A 22287-nucleotide genomic window follows, 5' to 3' on the forward strand; every position below is an offset into this window, starting at 1 on the left:
ACGCTGGGCAGTAGGTACGTGGGTGCTCATGTGCTCATGTGTAGGTTATGCATATATGAAACTGTTTACGATACTTTAAAAAAAGTAAAAGGAGGTTCTGCATACTTTTCAGCTTAGAAACGGAGGCAACTGAGGTTGGGTGGAGCAGGGTGAGTCAGGGAACCCTCAGGGTTGAGATGTGGGCAATGAACCATGAAGAAGATTACGTGTGTTTTATTCATCTTTCATCTCCCTCTGTGAATTATATGGTTCATCAAGTGTTCAACACAGCGCTTTAATTAATCCCATGTAAGCTCGGCTTAGTTAAGAGCAGCTTGGGAGTATACTCAGCAGGATCATGATTTCACAGTTAGCGGTTTCTGCCGTTTGCCAGCCATTGCAGTAACTGACACAAGAAGGGCTTCATTCACGTGTTTCTCTTCCTTGACAGTGAGGGGAGATGCGGGAGTTTAGATTCACTACTCTTAACTCGTTGTGGTAAGTGATATTATTATTCCCATTTTACAGATGAAGAAACTGAGGTCCAGAGAGGCTGTGCCACTTGCCTGAGGTGACACAGGTGAGAAGTGACTGAGCAAGGGCTTGAATCTGGATCCCTATCTCTCCCCATGCTTGCTCCCTTGTGTACCCACTAACTGGGGTTTACTGGAGGCTGTTGGAGAAGGCAATGGCAACCCACTCCAGTACTGTTGCCTGGAAAATCCCATGGACGGAGGAGCCTGGTAGGCTGCAGTCCATGGGGTCGCTAAGAGTCGGGCACGACTGAACGACTTCACTTTCACTTTTCACTTTCATGCATTGGAGAAGGAAATGGCAACCTACTCCAGTATTCTTGCCTGGAGAATCCCAGGGACAGAGGAGCCTAGTGGGCTGCCGTCTACGGGGTCGAACAGAATCGTACATGACTGAAGCGACTTAGCAGCAGCAGCAGTAGAAGAATCTCAGGAAGAGCTCTGGCTTCAAGATCTGGGTTTGGATCTCAGCCCTACCTCTGAATAACTTCCAGACCTGGGGCTACTGATCCAGTCTCTAAGACTCAGTTTTTTCATCTGTAAAAGGGGGATAATAGTGCCACCAATTCCATGGGATTGTTGTGAGGATTAAGTACAGAGTCCTCACCAGCCATACACATACTGTGGCTGAAATAAAAAGTTCTGATCAGGATGCTGAGCAAGCAGAACATTCCTCTGTTGCAGGTGGGGAACTTGAGATGTTATGGCCACTTTGGAGAACAGTTTAGTAGTTTCTTATTAAGTCAATATGTACCTACCATTTAGCCCAGAAACCACCTTCCTGGGTATTTACTGAAAAGAAATCAAAAAACATATGTCCCCACAAAGACCTGTTCCTACAAAGACCACTCAAATGTTTATAAGAGCTATTTTCATAATAGCCCCGAACTGGAAACAACTCAGTTTTCTTTAGCAGATCCTTGGGTAAGTGAAGAGTGTACAGCCAACTATGGAAGACCATCAGTGATAGAAACAGAACTGAATCTCACGGGCGTTATGCAGAGTGAGAGTCCAGATGCAAAGGCTACATTTGTAGGATTCTATTTATATGACATCCTGGAACAGGCTAAATAATGGGAACAGAAAATGGGTCCATGGTTTCTAGGGGCTGGGGTCAGAGTAGAAGACCGACTACAAGGGGCCATAGGGGAACTATGCGGGGTGATGCAAATAGTCTAGACTCACCTGAAAAGGTGGATTTCACTCAGTGACAATAGGCCAGACGTATCTGACTTTACAGCAGGTAAAGTGCTAAGCCAGAGATGGCCACACTGTAGGAGTGAAGACAGAACTGGGCACCAGGCACTGCCCAGGGCCATGGAGGCCTTGGCTGGGACACATAAAATGACGCAATCCTACAAAAGAAAACAAAACAGAAAAGAACAACTGATCATCATCTCTGCTTCTGTTTTGGTCCTTTGAACCATGAGTAAAATATGTCCATACTCCATGTCTGTGGCAGGGCTGACAAGGTTGGCAGCTGGTGGCAAAACTCCAAGGAGCTGGGTGGGGACTGTGAACGTTTCTCAGGCTCCTGGGCGCTGGGCTGTCCAGATGGGCTCTCTCATGTCACCCTGGGGGTAAGTGTGGGATGGCCCGAGTCCATTTAGGAGGGACGCTCCTCTGAGCATCCTGGAGCTGACATATGGTGCTTGGAGCCCAAGATTAGGCATAGGTCTTGGGGAATAGCTTGTCTGTGGGACCCACATAGGAATTTTGGACAGAAGAGAAATCTGTTTGGGAAGCAGGAGGGAGACTCCTCAGGCAGTAACCTGCAGGATCCATGTGCACAATCATTCAACATGTTTTTATTCTGTATCTACTCTGAGCTGAGTAGGCTGTCCTAGTTGCTGGGGGTACATCCACGAAGAAGATGGAGCTAGGGTGTAAGTTGAGGAGTTTGTGGTCAGGTCAGGAGAGGGCAGGGGAAGGTCCCTTTCCTTCCCACCCAGAGATGCCTTTGGATCACACTCACAGGAAGCCCTTGGATTGGTGAAGAATCTGAGGTCTGGGGAAACCTTCACGGGGGCTGGTGCTGATGTGCTTGGTGGCACCAATTCCCAATATATGGCAGACTCTACGATGGCCTCCAATCATCCTCACCTCCTGGTGTTCATGGCTCTTGTAGTCCCCTCCCCTCGAATGTATGCAGGACCCAGCACTTGCTTCTAACCAATAGCATAAGGCAAAGCAGATGGGGTGTCACTTTTGTGGTTATATTACGTGACATTGTCACTTTGGTCTTGCCAGCAGGCTTTTTGTATAGATTTTTTCTCCCTGGATGGCTCTGAAGAGGTAAGATGCCCCATGAGGAGGCCCACGTGGCAAGGAACAGAGGGTGGCCTCCAGCCACCAAGGAACTGAGGCCCCTTGTCTGATACCCCACAAGACACTGAATCCAGGGATTTCCCTGGCAGTCTGTGTCTAAGACTCCATGCTCCCGATGTAGGGGGCCCGAGTTTGATCCCTGGTCATGAAACCAGATCCCACATGCCACAACTAAGACCTGGCACAGCAAAATTTAAAAAAAAAAAAGAAAGAAACTGCATCCTTCCAACAACCCTGTGAGCTTAGAAGATGACCTCTATTGGAGCATCAGATAAGATCACATCCCTGGCTGACACTTTGTCAGAGGCCCTGAAACAGAGAACCTAGCCAAACACAGAAACACTGAGATAATAAATGTGAGTTGTTTTAAGTTGTTAAATTTGTGTTAATTTGTCGCAGTGATAGAAAACTAATACAGGGTTAGACGCCTCCTAGAAAACTCCACAAAGATGTACCTGGCTGCCTCCTGCTCTTCGCCATTTGGGGGCCATTTCAGTGTTCTGCAAGGTGGTTTTCTGCTCAGGCAATATGAATGATCTGGGAAGGAGGGGGCTGACATCATTGGTTTGCTTATCTGTAAATCCCAGTCAGTATAACAAGGACTGTGTTTCTGTGGCTCTTAATGCTTTTATGAGTGCTTTGAGATACATCTGAGTTAAATCTGAGTTAATTCACCCATTCCAGTCCATTTTAGTTCGCTGATTCCTAGAATGTCGACATTCACTCTTGCCATCTCTTGTTTGACCACTTCCCCTGGGATTTCTTTGGAAGGAATGATGCTAAAGCTGAAACTCCAGTACTTTGGCCACCTCATGTGAAGAGTTGACTCAGTGGAAAAGACCCTGATGCTGGGAGGGATTGGGGGCAGGAGGAGAAGGGGACGACAGAGGATGAGATGGCTGGATGGCATCACTGACTCGATGGACATGAGTCTCAGTGAACTCCGGGAGTTGGTGATGGACAGGGAGGCCTGGCGTGCTGTGATTCATGGGGTCGCAAAGAGTCGGACACGACTGAGCGACTGAACTGAACTGAACTGAGATGTATGACCTATTGAAAAAGTATTATTCCTGCATCATCCCCATTGACACACTTCAGAAGAGTTAAGTGATCAGTGCGGGTTCACATAACTAAGTAGTGACGTGGGCAGGAGTAGACCCCCGGGTCTTAGAAGGCTCTGGTCTTGGGAGGCTTTTGTCCCGGGCCAGGCTCTGTGCCCACATACATCCACCTGGTTTCCATCCATTGGTTAGAGTGTACAGTAAATATTCCGAGAAGTCTGATGTCAGCCAGGACTGATCTATGACTGCCTTCAGGGAAGCCGTGTAATCTCATTGTGCCAGACTGGCGTGGCAGAAAGATTAGACAACAGTGTTTACTTTGCCATTAGTCTTACCTGGGACTTGGCTTCTGGAGGCTTTCAGAACTACTTTGCTAATGCATGGCATCTCATGCCAAGGGCGCAGGTGTTCAGAAATGTTCTGTGAACATATCAAATCAAGCAATGGAAGGAAATCTGAAGAACTGAATCATGGCAAGACTGGGATGGAGCACGTTAAGCACAATTAGTGTTATTGAGCTGGTCTGATAGGCCTTGGGATGGCTGGCCCCCGGGGAGCTTTCAGTCAGGGTCTCACCCCAGGCATGTGGTCATCCAACAACACAGAGAACATGTCTCCACTTCTCAGTCCTGAATCTGTGGAGTTTCTCCAGAGACAGACATAGGTTTTAAAAATTAAAATTATAAGAACATTTTTGGGACCCAGTTATTGCAAATAATTTATGTTCATTGTGGCCTTCCCCAGTGGCTCAGTAGTAGAGAATCTGCCTGCAATGCAGGAGACATGGGTTTGATCCCTGGGTCTAGATCCCCTGGAGGAGGGCATGGCAACCCACTCCAGTATTCTTGCCTGGAGAATCCCATGGACAGAGGAGCCTGGCGGGCTATGGTCCATAGGGTCATAAAGAGCTGGACATGACTGAAGTGACTGAGCATGCACACACGCATGTTCATTGTAGATATTTATAAAAACTTTTAAATAACTCAACTCCACTACCCAGAACTATCCACCCTTAATGTTATAAATGAATACATTTACTTACAAAAATGAGGTCATTCAACACAGTATATTTATTTGATATTCAAGTTTTATTGAGACATAATTGACCTACGGCACTGTTTAAGGTGTACAGCATAATGATTTGACTCACATACATCATAAGATGATGACCACAATAAGTTTAGTGAACATTCATCTATTCATACAGATTCAAAAATTGAAGAAATAGAAAAATTGTTTTTCTTGTGATGAGAACCCTTTGGATTTACTCTCTTAAATTTTGGCCGTGCTGGGTGTTCATTGTGGTGTGCAGGCTTTCTCTAGGTGCGGTGCACGGACTTCTCTCCTGTGGAACATGGGCTCTGTGAACTCAGTAGTTGCAGTGGGTGGGCTTAGTTGCCCCTCGGCATGTGGGATCTTAGTTCCCTGACCAGGGATTGAACCTGTGTCCCTTGCATTGGAAGGTGGATTCTTAACCACTAGATCACCAGGAAAATCCCTGGATTTACTCTAACAGCTTTCATAGATTATATATAGCAATGATAATTCATCATGTTGTGCATTACATCCTTAGTACTTATTTATCTTACATCTGAAAGTTTGTATCTTTTGACAGCCTTCATTCAATTTTCCCTTCCCCTAATCCCACCTCTGGTAACCACAAATCTGACCTCTTTTTCTGTGAGTTTGTTTGTTTTTGAAGTATAATTCACCAACATCACTGTATTAGTTTCTGTTACACAACATGGTGCTTTGGTATTTCTATATATTTCAAAATGATCAGCACAATAAATTTACTTACGATAGGTCCAATCAGTTCAGTTCAGTCTCTCAGTCGTGTCCGACTCTTTGTGACCCCATGAATTGCAGCACGCCAGGCCTCCCTGTCCATCACCAACTCCCAGAGTTTACCCAAACTCATGTCCATCGAGTCGGTGATGCCATCCAGCCATCTCATCCTCTGTCGTCCCCTTCTCCTCCTGCCCCCAATCCCTCCCAGCACCAGGCTCTTTTCTAATGAGTCAACTCTTCACATGAGGTGGCCAAAGTATTGGAGTTTCAGCTTCAGCATCAGTCCTTCCAATGAACACCCAGGACTGATCTCCTTTAGGATGGACTGGTTGGATCTCCTTGCAGTCCAAGGGATTCTCAAGAGTCTTCTCCAACATCACAGTTCAAAAGCATCAATTCTTTGGTGCTCAGCTTTCTTCACAGTCCAACTCTCACATCATACATGACCACTGGCAAAACCATAGCCTTGACTAGATGGACTTTTGTTGGCAAAGTAATGTCTCTGCTTTTGAATATGCTATCTAGGTTAGTCAAAACTTTCCTTCCAAGGAGTAAGTGTCTTTTAATTCATGGCTGCAATCACCATCTGCAGTGATTTTGGAGCCCCCCAAAAATAAAGTCTGACACTGTTTCCACTGTTTCTCCATCTATTTCCCATGAAGTGTTGGGACCAGAGGCCATGATCTTAATTATAATAGGTCCGATAGGTCACCATAAAAAGATATATAATATTTGACTGTGTTCCCCACACTGTATGTTTCACACCTATGATTCATTTATTTTGTAACTGGAAGTTTGTACCTTTTAATCCCTCTCACCTATATCTTTCCTTCTCCTACTCTGCTCCTGTCTGACAACTACCTGTTTGTTCTCTGTATCTATGACTCTATTTCTGCTTATGTTTGTTCATTTGTTTCTTTTTTTTAGATTCCACATATAAATGAAATCATACAGTATTTTTCTTTGTTTCATTTATTTCACTAAGCATAACACCCTCTAGTTTTGCTCATGTTGTTGCAAATGGCAAGTTTTTACTCATTTTTATAATGGAGTAATATTCCATTGTGTGTGTGTGTGTATATATATATATATATATATATATATATTTATCCATTCATTTATTGATGGGCACTTAAGTTGTCTCCATATATTGGTTATTGTAAATAATGCTAATGTGAATGTATGGGTGCATATATGCTAATTTCTTAAGTTCAAACACATTTTAACAACTCTGCATTTTATTTCCCACCACATGTCTGCAGTTTTTGACATCATATTTTGCATCTTTTTGTTTTGTGTATCCTTTAATTGCAGATACAAATGATTTTATTACTCTTGTCTTTTCATCTTCCTACTAGTCTTTTTTTTTTAATTTTTCTTGGCTGCACTGGGTCTTCATTGCTGTGTGTGGGCTTTCTCTCGTTGCATCGAGTGGGAGCTACTCTGTGTTTCAAGGTAAGGGTTTCCCACCGCAGTGGTTTCTCTTGTCACAGAGCACAAGCTCTAGGCACGTGGGCTTAGAAGTCATGGCACATGGGCTTAGCTGCTCCATGGCAAGTGGGATCTTCCTGGACCAAGGACTGAACCTCAGCCCCTGCCTTGGCAGGTGGACTCTTAACCACTGGACCACCAGAGAAGGTCACCTTCATACTAGTTTTAAATGTGATTGATTTACTACCTTTCCTGTGTAGACGTCCTGTATGTCACCCTTACCAGTGAGATCTTACCTTGTGTAGTTTTCATGTTTCTGGCTGTGACCTTTTCTTTTCACTTAGAGAAACTTCCCTGAAAGTTTCTTATAAAGCTGGTTTGCTGATGCTGAACTCTCTTAGCTTGTCTGTAAAACTTTTGATCTCTGTATCAAATCTGAATGAAAGCCTTTCTAGGTGGAGTATTCTTGTGGTAGGGCTTCCCCTTTCATCCATTTAAATATACCATACCACTCCCTTCTGCCTGCAGTTTCTGCTGAAATGTTAGCTGATAGCCTTATGGGAGTTCCCTTGTATGTAAGTTGGTGCTTTTCCTTTGCTGCTTTTAATATTAGCTCTTTATCTTCCATCGTTGCCATTTTAATTACAGTGTGTATTGGCGTGGTCCTCTTTGGGTTGATTCTGTTTGGGACTGTCTGTGCTTCCTGGACTTGGATGACTGTTTCTTTTGCCAGGTAGGGAAATTTTCAGCTATTATATCTTCAAATATGTTTTCTGCCCCTTTCTCTCTCTCTTCTTCTGGGACCCTTATAATGGGAATATTCCTGTGCTTGATGTTGTTCCTTGAACTGTCCTAATTTCTTTTCACTCTTTTTTCTGTTCAGCTTCAGTGATTTCTACTACTCTGTCTTCTACCTCGCTGACCTGTTCCTCTGCACCATTTACTCTACTGTTGATACCTTATAGTGTATTTTTCATTTCAGTTATTGTATTCTTCATCTCTGTTTGGTTCTTCTTTATATTCTCTAACTCTTTGTTACGAATGTCTAATTTAGTCTGTTCATCCAATCTTCCCTCAGTTTCTTTGATCATTACTTTGAACTCCTTATTCGGTAGGTTGCTTGTCTCCTCTTCACTTAGTTCTTCTTCTGGGGCTTTATCTTGTTCCTTCGGAACATATTTCTCTGTTTCTTCATTTTGCCTAATTTGTTATTTTTATTTCTATGTATTTGGCAGGTTGGTTACATTTCCTAACTTTGGAGAAGTGGCCTTTTGTAGGAGATGTCCTGTGTGTCCCATCAGCGCACTTCCCTGTAGTCACCAGAGCTATATGCTCTAGTGCATAAATTCTCAGTTGCGCAGTTGTGTCCAACTCTGTGACCCCATGGACTGTAGGCCCCCAAGCTCCTCTGTCCATGGAATTTTCCAGGCAAGAGTACTGGAATGGTTGCCATTTCCTTCTCCAGGGAATCTTCCCCACCCCAGGATTGAACCCACATCTCTTGTATCTCCTGAATTGGCAGGAGGATTCTTAACCACTGTGCCATATGCTCTAGGGGTGCCCTCTGTTTGGTCTGCATGGGGCCTTCTGTTCTGGTGAGCTGATTACTGTGGGTGCTCTGGTATGCATGGAAGGCCTCTAGTCTGGTTGGTTGCCTGGCCTTGCCTTATGCAGAGACTGCCAGCCACTGGTAGGTGGGGCAGCGGCTGGCAGCAGGGCCCTTGGGATCTCAGGACTAGTGCTAGCCTACTAGTAGCCAGGTTTCTTGGTCTCTGGTAGCAGGGACCTGGGAGTCCCAGAGCTGATATCAACCCACTGGTCCATAGGGTTGGATCTTGGGGCAGCTGGCTGAGGGGTGCAAGTGTCCCAGAGCTATTGTTGGCCTTCTGGTGGATAAAGTCACAGCCTAGAGGATCCCAGGGCTGATACCCACACACTGGTAGGTGAGGCTGGGTCCTGGGGGTAGGGGGTTCCAGGGCTGGTGTCAGCCTGCTGGTGGGTGGAGCTGAGGTCCACAGGGTCTGGGGGCTAATGCTGGCCCACTGGTAGGCAAAGCTGGGTCCTGAGGTCTCTGCCTACAGGGCCCTGGGGGTCTCCTGGGACTAGTGCTAGCGTACTGGTGAGCAGGGACAGATTCTGGACCCTTTGGTGGGCAGGGCTGTGTCCCTGGGTGGCCATAGGCTCAGGGGTCTCAAGGCAGCAGGCCTGCTGGTGGGTGGGGCTGTGTCTCCCACCAGTTAGTGCAACTTGATTTTAAAAGAAAAAATGTTTTTTTCAAGTGATTTCTTAAAAGTTTACATCATCACTTTTTAAAGTTAAAGTATAATATGTACACAAAACAATGCAAGTCATGGGGAATAGCTTGATGAATTTTCACAAATATACCCATATAACCACTATGCAGATCAAGAAACAGAACATTGCAAGTAGCCCCTCTCCCTCCCCCAAGCTCTCCCAGCGTAATCAAAGCTCTAACTTCAAACAGCAAAGATTACTTTGGCCTATTTTTTTAGTTTAGATAAAGGGCACCATGTAACAAGCATGCTTCTGTATCCAGCTTCTTTGCTGAAAATCACGTCTGTGGGATTCACAGCAGTATAGTATACAGCTGCAAATAGGTTATTTTCATTGCTGTGCATATTTTTCCATTGTGTTTATTTATCTCTTCTCTGGTCAGTGGGCATCTGGGTAGTTTTCAGTGTAGGGTTCTTAGGAAAAGAGCTGCCATGAACGTTTTAGTACATACCCTATGGTGAACATATGCTTGCATTTCTGTAGAGTATAGACCCAGGAGTGGAACTGCTGGAGCACAGGGTAGGCAGATGTTTTAGCTTCAGCAGAAACTGCTAAACAGTTTTCCAAAGTGGTTCTATCATTTTTTGTTCCCGCCAGCAGCATATGAGCATTCTAGTTGCCCTACATTCTCATCAACACTTGCTATGTCGGTCATTTTCATTGTAGCCATTCTAGGGGTTGTAAGGAGGTATCTTCCTGTAGTTTTGATTTGTATTTCCTGATAAATAATAACGTTGGGCACCTTTTCATGTGCTTATTGGCTCTTTGTATATCTTCTTTTAGGAAATGTCTACTCAAGTCTTTTGCTCATTAAAAAAAAAGTTTGGGTATTTGTCTTTTATTAGAGGTTGTAGAATTTTTACATCAGTCATTTAATTTGATGGTGCAAAATATCTTTGCATTAAACATGACACGCATGTGATGCCATTATAGAAAAATGAGGGAAGCTGGGCTGTTCAGGCAGCAGAGGGGATGAAAACCCACCAGTCCCACAAGACAGCTCTATGGAACCCTTGGGGATCAAAGGAACACAGTTTGAAACCCCCCTGAAATAGATTATGCTCTTCGAACCCTTACCTCCTATATATCTATCTCATCTGCAGTTTTTGAGTTGGGGAAAAGAGGTGAGAGCCCTTCTAGAAATCTACCCTATAGCTGTCCCCACCCAAGCTAACAATAGTAATTGCTTGTAGGTGTCAATCACTTACATGCATCAGGCCAGGTACCCACAGTCTCTCTTGGTGAGATAGATACAGGACTAAACGGGACTGTTTTACAGATTTGTGGCTGGTGAACTGAGGCTCAGAGAGGTGCATCAGTTGGCCTAGAGTGCAAAGCAGTGAGAGGCAGAGCTGGCATCCCTGACTCCTCTGTTCTACTCATCTGCTCAGAGGAGTCAGCATCATGACTCTGACTGTGCCTGCCCTTCTGGGTCTGAGAGATTCTTGGGAGAAATGAGGGTGAAAGTTTTTTTCGATGGAGACACATGAGAGGCTTCGGGAGACTGGCTTGTTCCATTTCTTGGCCTAAGTGTGTTTAATTTTATGTGTTAAACTGTGTACTTATGCTTTAAGCATATTTTTACATGTTTGTTATGCTTCACAATCAAAAAATAGAAGAGCAGCTAGTCCATTCATTCTGGCTCTGGCACCTCCCTATCCATTAAGGAAAGTGAATGTCAAGTTGGGTTTGGTTTCCAGACCTCTGAGGGCTGGCAAGTGGCACGTGGAAGAGAGAATGCTTTCCTCAGTACAATCCACATCCCCGGGGCAGGTGGTACAAAACCCCTTCCACCTAGATAAGTCACCAGGACAAGGAGGCAGATGAGAGCCAGTGGCAGTAAGGCACAAGTACCCATGAGCGTGACAATGGCTAACATGTATAAAGGCACATGTGTTATATAATGAAGAAGTCTCATTTTGACAATCTTATCCAGTAGGTACTCCTATTCTACTGATGGGGTGCAGAGATGTTCCCAAGTTGTTGAAGGGTTGCACAGTTTACATAAGGCTAAGGTGGGTTTCAAACCCAGGCTGTCTGGTTCCTGAGTCCATACCTGTAAGCATTCACTGCCTTTTAGAATGTGGTGAAAACTCAGGGCCCCCTTCCCAGGAAGACACACACACACACACACACACACACACACACACACACAGCTAGAGCTCTGAAACTCAGCACCCCTAGTTTCAGAGCTCCCAAAGCCCTTCCCTGGGGTCCAGCCTTGAGCAAATTGAGTTATTTACTGTGGATAAGGTAACCTACAGGTAATGAGCTCTGCTCCATGGGAAGTATGTAAGAAGAAGCTGAGATGCCATCTGACAGCTGGTGCAGAATAGATATTCCATACAGATTAAGTTACCTACCTGATGGCTCAGACAGTAAAGAAAGTGTGGTCAGGAAGATCCCCTGGAGAAGGGAATGGCTATCCTCTCCAGTATTCTTGGCTAGAGAATCCCATGGACAGAGGAGCCTGGTGGGCTACAGTCCATGGGGTCGCAAAGAGCTGGATTCGACTGAGCAACTAACAATTTCACTTTCACAGATTAAGTGAATGAATGAATGAATGACTTTTCCCTTGAGGACAGGGGCAAGGGCCATGGGGAGTGAGAAACATCTTGGCCCCTGATAGCCCCCATGGTATGGTCCTTTGAATAGGAAGGGCATGGCACTGTAGTCCAAGCTCCCGAGGACACTTGGAATGCACTGATTAGGCAGTGGTTCCTGGGGGCAGAAATGTAGCCATGTAGAGTCCCAGGAAGGGACAGGCGTAGCCAGGAACCTCAACCCTAGCCTCCTGCGACCAGTCTGGCCAGCTTTCGGAAAGCGTTCTGATACTTGCTTTTGGGTAAAATGTAAGAGAAGGGCTTGCGGGAGGCAGAAATTCGAAACTGGGCCAAGCAAGAGTTAACTGGAAGCAGAAAAGGAAATGTTTGGAACCTGGGAGGGGGCTGGCGGGGGATGGAGATATTAACCAGGGTATGGAAAATTCCTGAGAACTGGAGCATAACAAGGAATTGGCTTGAAGTCCCACAGCAGGGACAAAGGGGCTCTCAGAAGGCCCCCACTGCCCTTGCAGCCCCCCTCTCCTCCTAATGGTGCCTCCTCTGAGCTGGTCCTTCCCTGGGCTGCAGAGCAAACCTACTGGAGATGGTGGCCTGCGTGAGCCCCACTTGAGGACAGAGGTCAAGGGTGCTTCTGCTGATAATGGGTCCCACCCCAGCGGCCCCCATCTCCTTTGTTCTCCTTATCTCTAACTCCACATCACTCCCTGGTGAGCACAGCTCTGGACCCAACCCTCTATGCCTTTTCTGATCCAATCTTATTCGATGTAGGCCCTGTTCTTTGTTTCGATGACCTGGGTCCTGGCTTCTGACTGGTATCTTTATCACGTTTGGTTACAGTGGAGTGAGCTGGGGTGTGACTGGAGGGTATTTATTACCCTCCTGCTCCAGATGGACAAAGCCATTCCTAAGGCAGCCAGGACACCCAGCCCTCCTGGCCCAAAGAGCCTGTGGCAGCAGCAGCTTCAGGCAACTTTGTGCCTTGGCGGAGGTGAGGAATGAGGCTGCAATCTAAGTGGAAGGCTTTACCATCTTCTCACGCCCTGCTGCCTGCCTCGCACCACCCACCGTGGCTGCGTTCCCGAGCACCCATCACTTCCTTTGCCTTATTCATCTCTTCATTCATTCATTCTACATGCCAGGTAGTAAGCTCAACAGAGATGAATTGGCTGTGAATTTTGCTTTTAACAGGTTCACATCCGAATGGGAGGGATACGACCCAATTTAAAATCCCTATAAGACAGAAAGGGCTTCCCTGGTGGCTCAGATGGTAAAGAATCCGCCTGCAGTGCAGGAGACCTGGGTTCTATCCCTGGGTCAGGAAGATCCCCTGGAGAAGGAAATAGCAACCCACTCCAGTATTCTTGCCTGGAGAATAACTATGGACAGAGGAGCCTGGTGGACTACAGTCTATGGGGTCGCAAAGAGTCGCACACAACTGAGCAACTTACACACACGTGCCTAAGACAGAAAATGACAGTCCTAGTTAACTAGAGCAGGATACTGAAAAGAGATGCCATGGGTCATTTAGAAAAAGGAGCCCACTTCCAGAGTGCCTCTAGGAGGTTGCCATGGACGAGGAGGCATTCAAGCTGTCTTAATAATATTTGGATTGGAAGTTAAAACCCCCCGGGAGAAATTACATTTTCATAGGGATCTGCACTTGGCACCCGTTGGACTAAGGGTTGAGCAGTAGACACCCGAGCTGACCCTGTGGAATGAGCTTTGGATGGCTGGGTTAGGGAGAGGAGGGTTCTAAGGCCAGCTGGAGGCTCTGAAATCACGCTGCTGGTGTACAGGCAGCACCAGCCGCTCACGTTATCATTCTCAGCAGGAGGCGGACCCATGTTATGGGGAGTGGAGCCCTAGGCCTGTCTCCTCTGGCCTCTCTGCCCCAGGCTGCAGACGCCATGGATGGTCCAGGGAAGGCTGCAGGCAGACCCCTAGAGATGGGTCATATGGGCAGCAGTGGATGGAGGGAAGGAGGTGTACAGTTTCCAGTCCAAGGCTGAGAGCTGGGACTTGGGCTGAAACAGCTTGCCTTCCAATCTTCCGGCAGGTCAGCCCGGGCTGTCTGAGTTCTCCCAGCAGGCCAGCCTTCTCTGCCTCTGGGCCTTGGCACATGCTGTTCCTTTTGAATGTGCTTCTCTCTCCTCAACGGGCGTAGGGGTCAGAGTCCTTGCAGAAAACAGGTGACCACCCAGAGGTTTCACCAAAGAGACTCAGGGAGGGGCTGTGTACAGAGGGGCGGGCAGGGTGACCCCAAAGAGGGATGTGGAGGGGCACAGGAGCCAGTGGTGGTGGTGGGGGGCAGGGAGGGGGCAGCAACCAAAACCTGGGGCTCTGAAGGCAGAGGGATGCAGCGGCCAGGAGCACAGGGAGTGTCGGCCCCCTCCCCACCTTCCGATCTCCGCTAGGGCTTCTAGACCCACCCTAGGGGCCTGTGGGCAGTCTCCTGGGCTCTGAGCAGGGCAGATCCCCGAGAAAGAATCTGGAGATGGAGGAAAAAAAGGGCCCCTGGGAGCTCCCATCTCCCTTAGGTTTTAGCACCATCCCCTCTGTTGTCCTGTGACTCTCTCGTCCCCCGGCATCAAGCTCATGGGGCCTGACCACCAGCAGTGGGCTGTGAGCCTAGGACGGGAGCAGGGTCTTCCCCGGCTTTCACCGCAGCGCCCGGCTCCGCCTGGCCCAGAGCCTGGAGAACACAGTACGCAGAGACGGAGCCTATGAACACACGTCAGACCCTGCTTCTGCCCCTGCCTCCATGTTAGTGACCTTGAGTGACCTTTCTGTGAGCCTTCCTGCCCTCATTTATAAAAAGGAGCATTAACATCCAATCTGTTGGGTCACTGATAGTGAAATAGGTCCACAGTTGGCAGCAGAAAAATGGAGAGCTGTTCTCTTCTCACTTCTGTCGTGGGACGGAGAGAAACGTGATCTGGTTTGTGGCCGAAGTTCTGGAACAACGATGTTGCCGTTAGTCACCAAATCACGTCCAGGTCTTTTTCGACCACCAGGGAAGTTCTGGAACAACAGTGTGAGAGATGAAATCACTCATAACTTCCTTTTCCTAAAAAAGATAATTCTTTTCTTATTTTTTATTGAAGAATAGTTGGTTTCAGTTCAGTCGCTCAGTCGTGTACGACTCTGTGACCTCATGGACTGCAGCACGCCAGGCTTCCCTGTCCATCACCAACTCCTGGAGCTTGCTCAGACTCATGTCCACTGAGTCAATGATGCCATCCAACCATCTCATCCTCTGTCATCCCCTTCTCCTCCTGCCTTCAACCTTTCCCAGCATCAGGGTCTTTTCCAGTGAGTCAGTTCTTCGCATCAGGTGGCCAAAGGATTGGAGCTTTAGTTTCAGCATCAGTACTTCCAATGAATATTCAGGACTGATTTCCTGTAGTTGGTTTACAATGCAACTAATTGCATTAATTTCTGCTGTAATTACAGTAAAGTAAAGTGATTTATTTATGCATATATATATTTTCTTTTTTCATAATGGTTTATCACAGGATATTGAATATAGTTTCAGTGCTATACAGTCCACGCATGCTCAGTCTCTCAGTCATGTCTGACTCTTTGCAAACCCCTGGACTATAGCCAGGGGATCTTCCCGACCCAGGGCTTGAACCTCTGTCTTCTGCATTGGCAGGCGGATTCTTCACCACTGAGACACCTGGGAAGCCCTATTGGCTAATCCATGGCACGTATTCAGTTTTCATCAGTTGTCCTAAAACTGTCCCTTTTAGTGGTTTTTCTTCTGCAGGATTTCACCCAGGGTCATGTATTGTCTTGGGTTGTCTGGTCACTTGACTCCCCTTCAGTCTGAATGGCTCTTAAGCCTGCCTTTTTTGTTCCTGATGATAAGAGTTTCGGAAAGTGTAGGCCACTTTTGCAGAACATCGTTCAGTTTGGGTTTGTTTGATGTTTTCTTACGGTTCAATTCAGATTATGTTTCTATTTTTTTTGTCCACGCTGCATGGCGTGTGGGATCTCAGTTCCCTGGCCAGGGATGGAACCTGTGTCCCCTGCATTGGAGAGTGGAGTCTTGACCCCTGGACCATCAGGGACGTCCCAGGTTACTTGTTTTTTAGCAGGAATGTTATAGAAACAATGCTGTGTCCTTCTCAGGGCGTCATATCGGGAGGCACATAATTGTTGATTCGTCCCTTTATTGGTGACATTAACCTTGATTATTTAGTGAAGGTGGTGTCTCCCACCAAGCTTCTCCACTGTAGTTACTGGGTTGTGATCATGGACATATTTGGCAGGGAGATACTTTGCAACTGTATAAGTAACCTGTGGTCCATCCACTCTCCACCCAAAGTTTAAGCAACCACTGATTTCTGCCTGAATCAGTGACTGAAATGATGGTTATAGAGTTGTGATTTTCTAACCCTGTTGTTTCTTTTACATTTTAAAAATTATTGGACTTCCTGGTGGTACAGTGGATAAGAATCCGCTTGCCAATGCAGGGGACACGGGTTCGATCCCTGGTCTGGGAAGATTTCACATGCTGCAAAGTAACTAGGCCATTGCACTGTAACTACTGAGCCCACGCTTTGGAGCCCGTGAACCACAATTACTGAAACCTGGGCTCCCAGAGCCTGTGCTCCAAGATAAGAGAAGCGGCCACAATTAGAAGCCTGTGCACCGCAAGGAAAAGTAACCCGCTTGCCACAACCAGAGAAAAGCCCTTGAGCAGCAACAAAGACCCAGTGCAGCCATAAATAAATAAATACTGAAGAAATAGATGTTGTTCTTTGGTAAGGAAGAGATTTCCTTTCATCTTGTTTGTTTATATTTGTGTTTATTGATCAGTGTGAACTCATAGGTTCTGACTTCACTCAGTCAGTGATAATCCATTATTATCAGAATTTTCATGCTGAAATTGTCCCACGTCTGGCCCACTGGAGTTCTTTATGCTGACTCCTGTATTCTTTTGACATGTCTCAAGGTTGCTTTTGTGTTTATGGTGTTATGGGCTGAATTGTGTGTCTCTCTCCTCCTCCTCCCCACTAACAATCCGTATATTGAAGTCCTACCCCCAGTACTTCCAAATGACTGTATTTGGAAGTAGAGATGATTAAGATTAAATGAGGTCACCAGTGTGGGCCCTAATCTAATCTGACGTGTCATAAGAAGAGGAGATTAGGATACAGACATGCTCAGAGGAAACACCCCTTGAAAACACAGAAGACGGCCATCTATACATCGAGGAGCGGAAGCAACCTTGCAGATACCCTAATCTCAGGCTTCCAGTCTCCAGAATCGTGAGAAAGTAAATGCCTGTTGTATAAGGCACTCAGTCTGTGGCATCTGCTATTGGCCCAAACAGACTGGTACAGTTGGCTATGTTCATGTATGTGCTTGGTGCTCAGTCATGTCTGACTCTTGTGACCACATGGACTGTAGCCCACCAGCCTCCTCTGTCCATGGGATTCTCCAGGCAAGAATACTGAAGTGGGTAGCCATTCCCTTCTCCAGGGGATCTTCCCAACCCGGGGACTGAACCCGAGTCTCTGGCATTGCACGCAGATTCTTTACTGTTTGAGCCACCAGGGAAGCAGCAGCATTCATACCTCTCAATTTCACAGGGTTGTACTCAGCATGAACCTATGACACAGTGTTCTCTTAGCCTTAATTTCACTAATACTCATAACCAAAATATTTACTGAACATCTACGATGTCCTAGGTTCTAGTGGAAGCACTGGAGATTCATCAAGGATCAAGACAAACCCAAATCACTGTCCTTGTGTCTCCAGGGAAGGAGACAGATAATTAAAGCTAGAGAAATGATACAGTGTGTGAAGTGGTGATGCTGGAGGAAAGTGAAAGCAAGGGAGAGGGCAGGGAGGGTTAGCATTTTAAATAGAGGAGGGGTCATTTCTCTGTTGATTTGAAGGAGGTGAAGAAGGGAGAGTGAGTGTGTCTGTGACCTGAGATTCAGGCTGTACATTTCTTTATTCGGGCATAGTCCACACTCACCACCTAGAGAGCTAGGAGCTGATTCCTTCCTGGTGATAATTTCCTTGATGTTAGAATCTAAGGTGGTTTCTAACATTTTACTGCTGCTGCTAAGTCGCTTCAATTGTGTCCGACTCTGTGCAACCCCATAGACGGCAGCCCACCAGGCTCCCCCGTCCCTGGGATTCTCCAGGCAAGAACACTGGAGTGGGTTGCCATTTCCTTCTCCAGTGCATAAAAGTGAAAAGTGAAGTGTGAAAGCGAAGTCACTCAGTCGTGTACGACTCTTAGCGACCCCATGGACTGTGGCTCACCAGGGTCCTCTGTCCATGGGATTTTACAGGGAAGAGAACTGGAATGGGGTGCCATGAACTTTTTACTAGTATATATCAAATCCTTGGGACAATATTTATAGTTAATAAATCATTTATAGATAAATATATATACTTGGAATCCATTTGTCAAAGTGTGATTATCAGGTCTAAAAGTGGGAGAGCTGATGGGAATGACTTCATATTGCTAAATAGCTCTTCCAAGTAGATGAAATCAACCGGCAGGTTTCCCAGCAGAGAGGTCAGAGCGGGTGAAACGTGCTTGCAATATCCACCATGGCCACTAGATGTCAGTCCTTCACCATCTGTTGCAGGATGGCTTTTTCTATGGGACTCAATATCGACTGAACGACTTCACTTTCACTTTTCACTTTCATGCATTGGAGAAGGAAATGGCAACCCACTCCAGTGTTCTTGCCTGGAGAATCCCAGGGACGGGGGAGCCTGGTGGGCTGCCGTCTGTGGGGTCGCACAGAGTCGGACACGACTGAAGCGACTTAGCAGCAGCAGTAGCAGCAGCAGCAATAGGCTCCAGCAGCCAACTCCAGCAAAGAAACGGTCCCCTCTTTGTCGGAAGGCTCTGTATTTTATAGAATAATGCTTAACTTTCTTCTGATCATAAATGCCATTCCTGAAGGAACTAAGAAAAGCATAAGGGGAAACATTTTCCGAATTGCTACCACCTTGATATAAATCATTGTTATACACGTTCGGTCTTTGTCTAGTGTTAACAGTGAAATATAGTAACAGCTCATTCTACTGTGTTTCAGGCGCTGTTCTAAAGGCTTTCCGTAGATTAATTAACTTCATCCTCACTATAGCTCTACAAGTTTGAGGATTATTCTTTCCTGTTTATATATATATGTGAGTATATATATGTATGTATATAACTATCTGATTGAGATGTATTTCAAATGTCATAAATTCTATCATTCACAGTGTACAGCTTAGTGATTTTTCATATATTCATGGAGTTATGTAGCCATCATCATGGCTTAAATTTAGAACATTTCAACACTCCAGAAAGAAGCAATGTACAAATTAGCAGTCAGCCTCTGCTCCCTTCCCTTCAGTTAGAAAGGACTATTCATTTTTAATTGTTTTAATTGGAGTATCATTGCTTTACTAACAATTATGTTACGTTACTAACATAACATAATGTTGTGTTAGTTTCTGCTGTACAACAACACGAATCAGCTGTATGTATACATAAGACTTTTCATTTTTTAAAAGGTATTTGTTTCTTTATTTATTGTAGCAATAGGAGAAGAAGGGAGCGACAGAGAATGAAATGATTGGATGGCATCACTGAATCAAAGGACATGAGTTTGAGTAAACTCCGGGAGATAGTGAAGGACAGGGAAGTCTGGCGTGCTGCAGTTCATGGGGTCACAGAATTGGACACGACTTAATGACTTAGCAACAATAACAAACATTTAACATGAGATCCTTTGCCTTAACAGAAAGGTAAGTGCACAATACAGTATTGGTAATGATAGGCATTAGGCTGTATATCAGATCTCTACTTATGTATACTTATGTATACTTATGTATATCTCTATCTCAACTTACTTATGTTGTGTAGCTGAAACTTCATACCATTTGAATAGCAGCTCCTCATTTCCTCCTCTCCTTAACCCCTGACAACCACCATTTGACTCTCTGCTGCTATGAATTTGACTATTTTAGAAAACTTATATGGGTGGAATCATACTGTGTTCATCCTTCTGTGACTGGCTTCTCTCACTTCCCATAACATCCTCCAGGTTCATTTAACTTGTTGAAAATGGCAGGATTTCCTCCTTTTAAAAAGGCTGAATAATATCTATTGTTTGTCTCTACCACGTTTTCTTTATTCATCCAACTGTTGATGGATCCAGGCTGTTTCTGCATCTCGGCTATTGTGGGAAGCACTGCAGTGTACACGGGAGGACAAATGTCCTTTGAGATCATGATTATAATTTTTTTTTTTGGAATAAATACCCAAGCGTGGCATTGCTGGATCAAATACTGATTTACAAAAAATTTCCTTTTGGAAAAACCTCAATTCTGTTTTGCAGCAGTTGCACCATTTCACATGCCCACCGTTGGTGTACAGGGTTCCACATCCTCATTGTGCTACCTTTCGAGGTTTGATAATGACCATCCTCATAGATGTGAGATAGTACCTCATGGTCATTTGACTTGGGTTTCCTGATGATTAGTGAAGAAGGAACAATCCCTACCCCCAAATATACAGAATAGGAAACTGATTTCCAGGGATGAATTTATTAAGGTCACAACTAGTAGGTCTCAGAGGTGGGATTTGAGCCCAGGCAGAAAAGCCGCAGGATATACATGCCTGGCGAGGATGCTGCACTGTCTTCCACGTGCTCTGCAAGCCTGGGATCATGCTGTTTTGTATTCTGTTCTTTTCTCTCAGTGTCCTACTGGAAGAATTTCTCTTAACATTGAATACTATTTTCAGGCAGTTGGTTGCATGATGGCCTGTCTATGCTGTGGACACTCTATGTTGAATGGACCTTGGAATATCCCAGTGTTTCCCTTTTGTAAGAGACTCAGAGGAATTCTTTCTTGCTCCTTTATGTTTGTGGGTGCTTCTGATCATAGAAGTGAAAGTCGCTCAGTCGTGTCCGACTCTTGCAATCCCTTGGACTATACAGTCCACGGAATTCTCCAGGCCAGAGTACTGGAGTGGTTTTTCTCTTCTCCAGGGGATCTTCCCAGCCCAGGGATCAAACTCATGTCTCCCACATAGAAGGCGGATTCTTTATCAGCTGAGCCACAGGGGAAGCCCAATGGCTTTACATAAATGTTAGAAGCAAAATTTCTTGGACAAAAGGCCACAGGTATATTTAGGACAAATCGTCTCCAAAAAGATTGAACAAATTTACACTCTTAGTAGAAGTGTTCATGACCTATCTTTTTCTTGTTGTTTGTGGTTTTTTTTTTTTGACCTTTTCTTTCACCAAAGTCTAATAATCTATGGTCTACAATTTGTAAAGGATAAAAGTGGAGGTTGGGGGAAGATAGTTGCTTTGAAGATCAGAATTCATCCTCAAGTTGGTGGCGCAGGCTGCAAATACAGAACCTTAAGATCAGGAGGCTCATTAACAGACTCCAGCTCCAGCCCTGGTCTTAGGCTGATCTAGGGGAGCAAAGCCTGACCTTCTCCAGTTGATACTATGCAGTAGCCGTGCTGAGACCATGCATGTGTTCTGACATGGATGATGCAATGTGTCCCTGAGAAGTATCTACTAATTCACCCATTCATTTACTCAACATGCATTACCTGAGGGCCTGCTATGTGCCTGTCACCAGTGCTGGAGCCAGAAGATTGGAGAAGACTTCTTTTCATCTGTACAATGGGGGTTATGCCTTGCAGGGACTCCCTGGGGGTCAGTAAGATTTAGCATCTGTAATTAACCTGAGTTATTATTCTAACTTTTGTTGGTGGTTTCTCATTGACAGAATTGTTGCTTATGGTTCCATGAAGACCACCTGGAAAATGAGTTGGAGTGACTGTTCACTTGAGTCTTCATTTAGCTCACTTCATGAGATTTACTGTTAAAAAAAAGAACCACCAGTTTTACACTCACCTCTTCCCCATTTATCAGCTTTGGTAGCCAGTCTGCTTTCATTCCCCTCAAGCCAGTCATAATCCCGCATCACCTCAAAGGAGCCAGGCACAAGTGCCCGTGGACATATGGCCGATCTGCACACAGATGGTAACTGCAGGGTTTACGGGTGTGTTTCAGGGTTGGGGGGACAAGCCAGAAGGCAGTGCCCGTCCCCTTGTCCCATGCCAGCCATTTCCCATCTCCCTGAAGAGGAAGCTCTTTACTCCTGTGGTCTCCCACCTACACCTCTGCTGTTTTCTGCATCTGTGAGATGGTCTAGAACATCCCCCTGTCACTTCTTTGGGCTGCCTTTCCCCAGTTTCAACCACGTTCTTCTGTAGAAATCTGTCAATCATGTTTGCTGTGGGGGCAGGGCCACATG

At 45.7% G+C, this 22287-nt stretch overlaps 1 protein-coding gene across 1 annotated transcript in view; it reads left to right on the top strand.

Moving 5' to 3' along the window:
- VWCE (von Willebrand factor C and EGF domains) overlaps positions 1 to 19583 on the top strand; it is a 70661-nt gene extending 51078 nt beyond the window's left edge. Inside the window, exons 21-23 of the transcript XR_003509442.1 lie at positions 508 to 559; positions 19056 to 19149; positions 19544 to 19583. The gene's annotated coding sequence lies outside the window, so the exon portion shown is untranslated. The remainder of the gene's footprint in view (positions 1 to 507; positions 560 to 19055; positions 19150 to 19543) is intronic.
- Positions 19584 to 22287: the final 2704 nt, after the last annotated feature.

The sequence above is a fragment of the Bos indicus x Bos taurus genome, chromosome 29 (assembly GCF_003369695.1).
Source record: "Bos indicus x Bos taurus breed Angus x Brahman F1 hybrid chromosome 29, Bos_hybrid_MaternalHap_v2.0, whole genome shotgun sequence".
Classification (NCBI taxonomy): Eukaryota; Metazoa; Chordata; class Mammalia; order Artiodactyla; family Bovidae; genus Bos; species Bos indicus x Bos taurus.